Here is a 10022-nt window from a genome sequence, read left to right on the forward strand (position 1 = left end):
TTTGAAAACTGGCACAAGACAGGGATGCCCTCTCTCACCACTCCTATTCAACATAGTGTTGGAAGTTCTGGCTAGGGCAATCAGGCAAGAGAAAGAAATAAAGGGTATTCAATTAGGAAAAGAAGAAGTCAAATTGTCCCTGTTTGCAGATGACATGATTGTATATTTCATAATGATTTTATTTGTATATGTCATTTGCCAGGATATTATATTTAATTGTTATAACAGAAAAATACAATGTAAGTTCATTTTTAGAAATTTTAAACTTTTAAACTGTTTTGCCTGCATTCTTATTTAAATATTCTTTGGTTAATGATTGATTGTTGATGTTATTAGGAGATTCTGATTTTTAAAATAGTAATTTAACGTGTATGTAAATGATACTTCATAGCTTTTTGCTGTGCTAATATTGCTTTTGAGTTTGCTAACTTTCAATTTCAAAAGTGTTTTTGTGTATGACTTAACAAAGGGGATACGTTCTGAAAAATGTGTCCTTAGGCAGTTTCGTCATTGTGTGAACATCGTACAGCGTACTTACACAAACCTAGATGGTGTAGCCTACCATACACCTAGGCCGTATGGTATAGCTTGTGGCCCCTTGGCTACAAACCTGTACAGCATATTACTGTACTGGATACTGTAGGCAAATATAACACAATTGTAAGTATATTTGTATCTAAACATAGAAAAGGTATAGTAAAATATGGTATATAGTTTAAAAATATTACACATCTGTAGGGCACTTATCGGGAATGGAAGTTGTAGGACAGCAGGTGGCTCTGAGTGAGCCAGTAAGTGAGTTGTGAGAGAATGTGAAGACCTAGAACATTACTGTATACTACTGTAGGCTTTATAAACACTCTACACTGAGTCTACACTAAATGTATTTTGAAATATTCTTCTTTATTCAATAATAAATTAAACTTAACTTACTGTACATTTCTATAAACTTCTTAATTTTTTTAACTTTTTACTTGTTTCTAATAACTCTTAGCTTAAAACACAAACTTGTTTTAAGCTTTCTTTATCTCCTTATTCCATAAGCTGTTTTCTTTTTCTTTTTCACTGTTTAAACGTTGTTATTAAAAACTAAGATACAGGCTGGGTGTGGTGGCTCATGCCTGTAATGCCAGAAATTTGGGAGGCCAAGGCAGGCAGATCACGAAGTCAAGAGATCGAGACCATCCTGGCCAACATGGTGAAACCCCGTCTCTACTAAAAACACAAAAAAGAAATGATCTGGGTATGTTGGTGCATGCCTGTAGTCCCAGCTACTTGGGAGGCTGAGGCAGGAGAATCCCTTGAACACAGGAGGTGGAGGTTGCTGTGAGCCGAGATCGTGCCACTGCACTCCAGCCTGGCGACAGAGCGAGACTCCATCTCAAGACAAAATCAGAAACAAAAAAATCTAAGATACACAGACACACAAATTAACCTAGACCTATCTAGGGTCAGGAACATCAATGTCACTGTCTTCCACCTCCACATTTGCTCCACTAGATCTTCAGAGGCAGTAACACACATGCTGTTGTCATTTCCTATAATGACAATGCCTTCCTCTGGAATATCTCCTAAAGAAACTGAGGCTGTTTTACGGTTCACTTTGGTTTTAAGAAGTGCAGGAGTACCTTCTAAAATGATAAATAGTATAGTAAATACATATTCCGGTAACATAGTCATTTATTATCACTATCAAATATTATATACTGTACATAATTTTATGTGCTATGTTATGACAACACCAAATCATGAATTTTTCAGCTGTACTATAATATTATGGAACCACCATTGTATATGCTCAAATAATAAAAAGTATGGTATACAAAAATTTAATCTCGTAATATACTTGTTTGCTGTCATCAAATATTGTGCACTGTATGTATTATATGTGCTACACTTTGTTTTGTGTTTTTTTTTTTTTTTTTAAGGAGTTTTGCTCTTGTTGCCCAGGCTGGAGTGCAATGGCTCAATCTTGGCTTACCACAACCTCTGCCTCCTGGTTTTAAGCGATTCTCTTGCCTCAGCCTCCTGAGTAGCTGGAATTATAGGCATGCACCACCACATGATGCTAATTTTGTATTTTTAGTAGAGACGGAGTTTCTCCATGTTGGTCAGGCTGGTCTCAAACTCCCAACCTCAGGTGATCCGCCCCCGTTGGCTTCCCAAAGTGCTGGGATTACAGGCATGAGCCACCGCGCCTGGCCCTGTGCTATACTTTTATATGAATGGTAACACTGTAGGTTTGTTTACACCAGTATTACCACAAACACATGAGTAATATGTCGCACTAGAATTTTAGGACAGCTACTATGTCACTAGGCAATAGGAATTTTTTAGCTCCATTTGAAACTTACGGGACCACCATTGTATATGCAGTCCATCGTTGACCAAAATATTTTTATATGGGGCAGAACTGTCATTTCACATATCGTCCCCTTTCATATTCATTAAATGTTATTATTAAGAAGTATTTAAAATGTCAATATATATTTGTTAGGATTGTTAAATTAGAAAATCTATCATATTTTCTGTCCAGTGTGTAATTATTCAGGAAATACTACTTTTTGCTGTTGCTGTTACTACTACTTCTTCTATGTTTATTAGTAACACAGCACTTTTACTTACCACTTTAAACAGGACGATATTCATAGAAATTGTAATAACTAAATAAGCTGATAATATCACACAGGAAGATTTTTAAAAATACATTGAACTCTTATGATTCAATGAATATTTTTACATTCAGTGAATCTAGTACAATGAGTAGGCGGTTATAATGTAAAATTTAATTATCTCTCACAACAAACATGCTTCTCCACATCTCACTTTAAACCAGTTCTACATACCCAGTGTTTAACATATAGCTCTATTTTTCATATTCCATTTTTCATAATATAGACAGACCAGTGTTCAATTTTATTTCCAGGATGTTGTAGTTTTTTCCAGTTTTTTGTACGGATTGAAATATATTCTGCTTATTGATATTCAATTTGTTCACCCTTTAGATCACTTCTTGCAAATCCATGCCAAAAGAGATCTAAATGCATTTTCATACAATTGAAGCCTGGAAAACAAAAAGAAGACGTTGGGAAGAGAGCAGAGGTGAGTGGCTTCAGTTGACTGCTTTTGATTCTTTTCAATCCAATATTCAGATTACATATTTTCAAAAATCAATTCATTCTGTTTTTTGAGCGCAGTATCTCTTCTATTAATGTACTGTTGGAATGATTGCCTTCTATGTAGTTTGCGAAGTTTGATCCCAACTATTGCCAAAATATGTACTATTCTGTAATCACTCTTGTTGAGTTTCACTATATTAGTCCCACATTTGGAGGTGAGTTTGAAGTTACAAAAGAAGCAACATTCAATTTGCATCACCCTGGGCCAAGTGTGTTTCCAGTTAATGAAGTTGGGTCTTATCTCTCTCCTAGGACCCAGACACCATGGAAACTTAACCACAAAAGATGGGCAGTTAGAAAGGATGGTTAGTCTTCACTACATTCTGGAATTTTTGTGTCTGTATGTGAGGAATTTCTAAATGGGAAATCTGTGTAGTTACTACAGTCACCTTTACCATGATGGAAGTTCATGTTGTGATAATGTGCATGTCACTATTTTGTTAAAAAACTTTAACATGTATTTCTCAAATATTTCTAATGACAGTTCTGGGATAGAAAATTAATAACAATTTCATGTAATGAGAAAAGTTGTGAGTGATTTTGAACACTACTAGAATTTGATCAAAGGAATTCATAATGACATGTGTTAATGATCAGTATTAATTATTATTTTTATTAACATTAAAAATTATTGTTATACAGATAGAAAACTTTTGGCCGGGCGCTGTGGCTCACGCTTGTAATCCCAGCACTTTGGGAGGCTGAGGCAGGAGGATCACAAGGTCAGGAGATCAAGACCATCCTGGCTAACATGGTGAAACCCTGTCTCTCCTAAAAATACAAAAAATTAGCTGGGCATTGTAGTGGGCACCTGTAGTCCCAGCTACTCGAAAGACTGAGACAGGAGAATGGTGTGAACCCGGGAGGCGGAGCTTGCAGTGAGCTGAGATCCAGCCACTGCACTCCAGCCTGGGCAACAGAGCGAGACTCCATCTCAAAAAAAAAATAAAAAAGAAAAGAGAACTTTCATTAGATTAAAGTGACTTGTTTGTTTATGATACTAGAGAAAGTAACCATTGTTTTTCTTTTTCTCATATTGGATTTTTAATGATGCATATACTTTTCTTTTACTGTAGTTCATGAATCTAAGATATGCTTACCCCCAGATGAACACAGATTTCTGCATTCCCATATCTTTTTCATAATGAATTCCATGGTAACTTAATATTGAAATCTATTTTTTTGATTTAAACAAACATATATTTTGTCCCCATAATCGAAGCTAATGTGCATTTCTGTGTGTGTTTTGAGCCTGTCATTTGCTAAAATATAGCATTAGACTCTGATTTTTATGTAGTATCAGTTCATGAATGTGAAAAATTTTCACCTGTCTAGATCAAAAAACATTTGGTGTTTTATGATACAACACTGTAATTAAAGTGGTATACATTTGGATTAATGATATAAACTGAGGATGTAAACATTTTTTTACTATATACACATTTTCCCATATATCAAAACAGTTTACACTCTTTTCTAACAAAGTCTCTGTGAATTACTTGGACAATAACCCTTTATGTTCAAATTTTGACAATACCATTGAGGATGTAGTGTGGCTACTATTTTTCCTACTTTCTCTAAGGATTTCTTGAATGATGTAACTTGTTGATATTTAGATGTTAAAAATAACATCGTTTTGTAAAGTTTCCCTGAATGTAAGATCTGTGTTCCCAGCGTGCATTGGCAATGAGAGAATTTGGGCAAAATGAAATGAAAGTCCTTCTTACAAAGTAGACGGTACATATCTGATTTTGGTACATGCCATACATTTTGTTTTTGTCAAGAAACCCATGCTATGTTCTTCATTAACATATAGAAAAGATAAGAACTTTCTTAGCCTTTTCTGTTTATGTTGATAATGTTGTTATCTCCGTTATTTTTGCTATTCCTGACAGCCAGGTATATAACCAGGTTTTCAGTATATGTGCTGCTGAGGTGAGCACGTATAACTAGGGTTTCAAACCCAACTGTGTTCTCTATGATTCCTCCTTATATTTTAGACAGTTCTTGTTAGATTATTACACTTACGGTTTTTATGAATTAGAGTTGAATAAAGCCTTATAGCATCAATTATTAACTGATTTAGAATGCAGTGAAAATGGGTTTTAGTAGGTCAGTGATCTAATCTTGTGATAAGAGAACCTAGGCAACATAAAGTGTAGGCATACCTCAGAGATACTGTGTGTTCAGTTTCAGACCATCACAATAAAGCAAGTCACACAAATTCTTTAGTTTCCCCAGTGCATGTAAAACTTATGTTTACACTGTACTCTAGTCTATTAAATATGCAATAGCATTATGTCTAAAAAATACACATCTCAATTTAATAATTCTGTATTGGTTAAAAAAAAATGCTACAGTCATCTAATCCTTCAGTGAGTCATCATCTTTTTACTGGTAGGGGTCTTGCCTCAATGTCATTGGCTGTGGTTGGTAGTTGCTGAAGGTTGGGGTGGTTGGGGCACTTTCCGAAGTTGAAGTTAGCTGTATCAATTGATCTTGCCTTTACAAAAGATTTCACTGTAGCATGCAATGCTCTTGGGTAGCATTTTACCCACAAATGAACTTTTTTGCCAATTTGGAGTCAATTCTCTCTAACCCTGCTGTTGCATTTACAACTAAGTGTATTTACTGTTTTCAATTCTTTGTTGTCATTTCAACAATGTTCACGGCATCTTTACCAGGAGTAGATTTCATCTCAAGAAACCACTTTCTTTGCTCGTCCAGGAGAAGCAACTTCTCATTTGTTAAAGTTTTGTCATGAGATTGTAGCAATTCAGGCACACCTTCAGGCTTCAATATTTCTTGTTCTCTTGCTATCTCCACCAAGTCTGCAATTACTTCCTCCACTGAAGTCTTGAATGCCTCAAAGTCATCCCTGAGGGTAGGAATCAACTTCTCCGAAACACCTATTAATTTTGATATTTGACAGCTTTCTATAAATCACGTACATTCTTAAGGGAATCTAGAATGGTGAATCCTTTACAGAAGATTTTTAATTGACTTTGCCTAGATCCATCATAGCAATTACTATTTATGACAGCTATAGCCTTATGAAATGTATTTCTTAAATAATAAGCCTTGAAAATTAAAATCACTCCTTGATTCCTGGGCTCCAAAATGGATATTGCGTTAGCAGAGAGGAAAACAACATTTATCTCCTTACATTTCTCCATCAGAGTTCTTTGGTCACTAGGTACATTGTCAATGAGCAAAAATATTTTGAAAGGAATCTTTTTGTTTTTTAAGCAGTGGATCTCAATAGTGGGCTTAAAGTAGTAAACCATGCTGTAAAGAGTTGTGCTGTCATCCAGGCTTTGCTGTTCCATTTATAGAGTGCAGGCAGAGAAGATTTAGCATAATTCTCAAGGGTCCGAGGATTTTTAGTATCTTAAGTGAGCTTTGGCTTCAACTTATAGTCATCAGCTGCATTAGCCCCTAACAAGAGAGTCATCACCCTGTCCTTTAAAGCTTTGAGGCCACGCAGTGTTATCTCCTCTCTAGCTATAAAAATCCTAGATGGCATGTTCTTCCATTAGAAGGTAGTTTCATCTAGACTGAAAATCTCTTGTTTCATGTAGCCAACTTCATCTATGATCTTAACTAGATCTGGGTAACTTGCTATAGCTTCTATATCAACACTTAGTGCTTGTCCTTACATTTTTGTATGACAATGGCTTCTTTCCTTAAACCTCACGAATCCACCTTTGCTGGCTTCAAACTTTTCTTCTGCAACTTTCTCACCTCTCTCATCCTTCATAGAATTGAAAAGAGTCTTGCTTTGGATTAGTTTCTGGCCTAAGAGAATGTTGTGTCTGGTTTAATCTGTCCAGAGCACTCAAACTCTCCATATCAGCTATAAGACTGATTTATTTCCTTCTCCTTTGCATGTTCACTGGAGTAAAATTTTTAATTTCCTTCTAAAACTTTTCCTTGCATCCACAACTTGGCTCACTGTTTGGTGCAAAAGGCCTAGCTTTTGGCCTATCTTGGATTTTGACATTTTTCCTCACTAATCTTAATCAGTTTTTAATTTATAGTTAGGGATGTGTGACTCCTCCATTCACTTGAACACTTAGAAGTCACTGTGGGGTTTTTAATTGGCCGAATTTCCGTAGAATTTTTCTTTTCCTTTTTGGTCTCAGGGAATAGAGAATCCTAATGAGAGGGAGAAAGAAGGGAAATAGATGATTGGGCAGACAGTCAGGACACACATAACATTTAACAATTGTTTGCTGTCTTATATGGGTGGGGTTTGTGGCACCCCCAAAACAATTACAATAGTGACATCCACGACCACTGATCACAGATCAGCATGGCAGATATGATAATAAAAACAGTTTCATTTCTTTAAACAAGGTCTGTGATCCTAATCAGCAGGAAGGATCTAGAATGGTCCTTACGCCTTTTCTCTCAAGATTGAGGAATGGACATAAAAAAGGGAGGGTTTGTAACAACTTTTCTGTGACAAAGTTGTGAGTTCTTTTACGGTTGCTATGAACCGCCATGTTGAAGGTCACATAACTTGAACATGATCAGATAAACCAAGCGTGCAGCCATGGGAGGAACCTAAGCATTCAGACCAAGAAGTGGGGACTGAATTAGGAAGTGGACACTGCTTGACAAGACCCAGATTTCCACCAGGTTGAGCACTTGTGTCACCCCATGGCAGGATCCCGTCAGATCCTGCCTCCTGGCATCACCTCAATGCAAGAGCCAGTCAGATCATTCCTCATTACCCTCTGCTTATAAAATCCAACCCAACCCCCATCAAGGAGAAAGATTTGAGGCTTTCCTCTTGTCTCCTTGCCAGTCGACTTGCAAACAGTCTCCTTTGTCAAAAGCCAGAACCAAGGTATTGGCTGCTCTGTAAGACACTTGTGGAGTGTTCATAAATGTTTGTTATGAATTACCTCTTTTGAGTTTATCCGAGGTAATATTTTAGGCCTGTGTTTGAAACTGGATTCAATATCATCCAGTATAAAAATAATGATTTGTTGTAACAGGAGCAACATTTACTGCCTGTTAAGTTCATTGGGATTTGGAATCCACTTAAACCCCAGAAAATTGAGAAAAATCTAGAACCTGAAGAGGAGCAATGGAATAGTGGGGTTTAATATTCACTAATAATAGCAACATGTGCAGGATTAACCTCAGAAATTCCAGGACTTATATGTTTTAAGTAGTGTCTAAATTGGAAATTGCTGTGGCATTAAGAATTAGCCTTGACAGCCACAGTGATGAACACTGTGATATACTACTCAGTGATATGCTTATGATATTTTACGTAACTCAAGTAGTTTATACATGTTACTCCACTCAAACTTCACAGCCAATCTGTGCTATCAAATTAATAATGATTTTTATATAATATAGGTGTAATCTGGATCAAATGAAATAATCTCCAAATTTGTTCACTGATGAACACTTAGGTTGATTCTGTGTGTTTGCTATTTATTGTAAATAGCACTGCAATAAACATAGGAATACAGTTATCCCTGTGATATACTAATTTTCTTTCATTTGGACAAATAATTGGATTATATATCTTATATAATCCAATTAAGTCGACATTGAGTAAATGTTAATAATTATCCTTGTTGCTACTATATGTATTAATTAAATTGAACAAGTATAATTTACAGAAGGAATTCATAGATGAGTGTAGAAAGGTTGTGCAAGGCACCACAGAAAATTAATGGAATTGTTTTCTTTCTATGAAATGAATTTGTCTTAATTTTTCATAATAAATGTTTTGCTGTCTCACCATAATTGGGGAACCTAGGAAAATATATTCAATATTCAGATGTATTAATTTATTTCATTCTTCTTTCTTAAATGTTAGCTTCCTAGTCTTTTTTCTTTCTTTCTTTTCTTTTTTTTTTTTTTTTTTTTGAGACGGAGTTTCACTTATGTCACCCAGGCTAGAGTGCAATGGTGCGATCTCGGCTAACTGCAACCTCTAGCTCCAGGTTCAAGGGATTCTACTGCCTCAGCCTCCTGAATATTATAGGCACCCGCAACCATACCAGCTAATTTTTGTTTTTTCAGTAGACACAGGGTTTCACCATATTGGCCAGGCTGGTCTCAAACTTCTGACCTCAGGTGATCCACCCGCCTCGGCCACCCAAAATGCTGGGATTACAGGTGTGAGCCACCACGCCTGGACCCTAGTCGTTTAAAATTAAGAAAAATACTTATCCAAGCAAACCTATGTCATGTCTACTAAAGGAAACTAAATAGTTTTGTGTCTATACATGTGAAAACTTTATTTTTCCTACCAATTTTTGATTGATTTTTGTTTTGAATACAATCTTATTTTTGCTGTATGATTGTGGCTGGAATACGGGCAAAATAACTTTGTCATTTTTTGTCTTTTATTCTTGCCCCATTTCCTTAACTGTCAACCAATTCTTTTCATTTTTCAGATAATTCCATAAAGATAACAACCTTCCTTTGTATAATGAATTGCAGTATTTAATAAATAGCCTGCATAATCAGAGTTGTTAAGTCACCAAGAGTTACTTCTAATTGTAGAACTGGCCTATCACATCATGGGTTTTATGAACTGTCAGCTCAATACGGGTTTTACAGCCATTTGCTTCATTTAACATGTCATATCAGCCACCAGTTATTTTTGGAAACTTTGAATTTGTAAGCCATGATTACCTTGTGTTTATTATTAGTATATAATTGTTAAGAATACCATTTAGGAACTCCTGTAGTAGATTCTTCACATTTTTTTCTTTATATAACTTTTTATTAATATATTTGATCTGCATTAGAAAATAAGCAGAAGAATTTTATCATAATTCTTTTAAAATAATATAAAGAGTGCTAGTT

This window comes from Colobus angolensis, unplaced genomic scaffold, assembly GCF_000951035.1.
Source record: "Colobus angolensis palliatus isolate OR3802 unplaced genomic scaffold, Cang.pa_1.0 Scaffold485, whole genome shotgun sequence".
Taxonomy (NCBI): Eukaryota; Metazoa; Chordata; class Mammalia; order Primates; family Cercopithecidae; genus Colobus; species Colobus angolensis.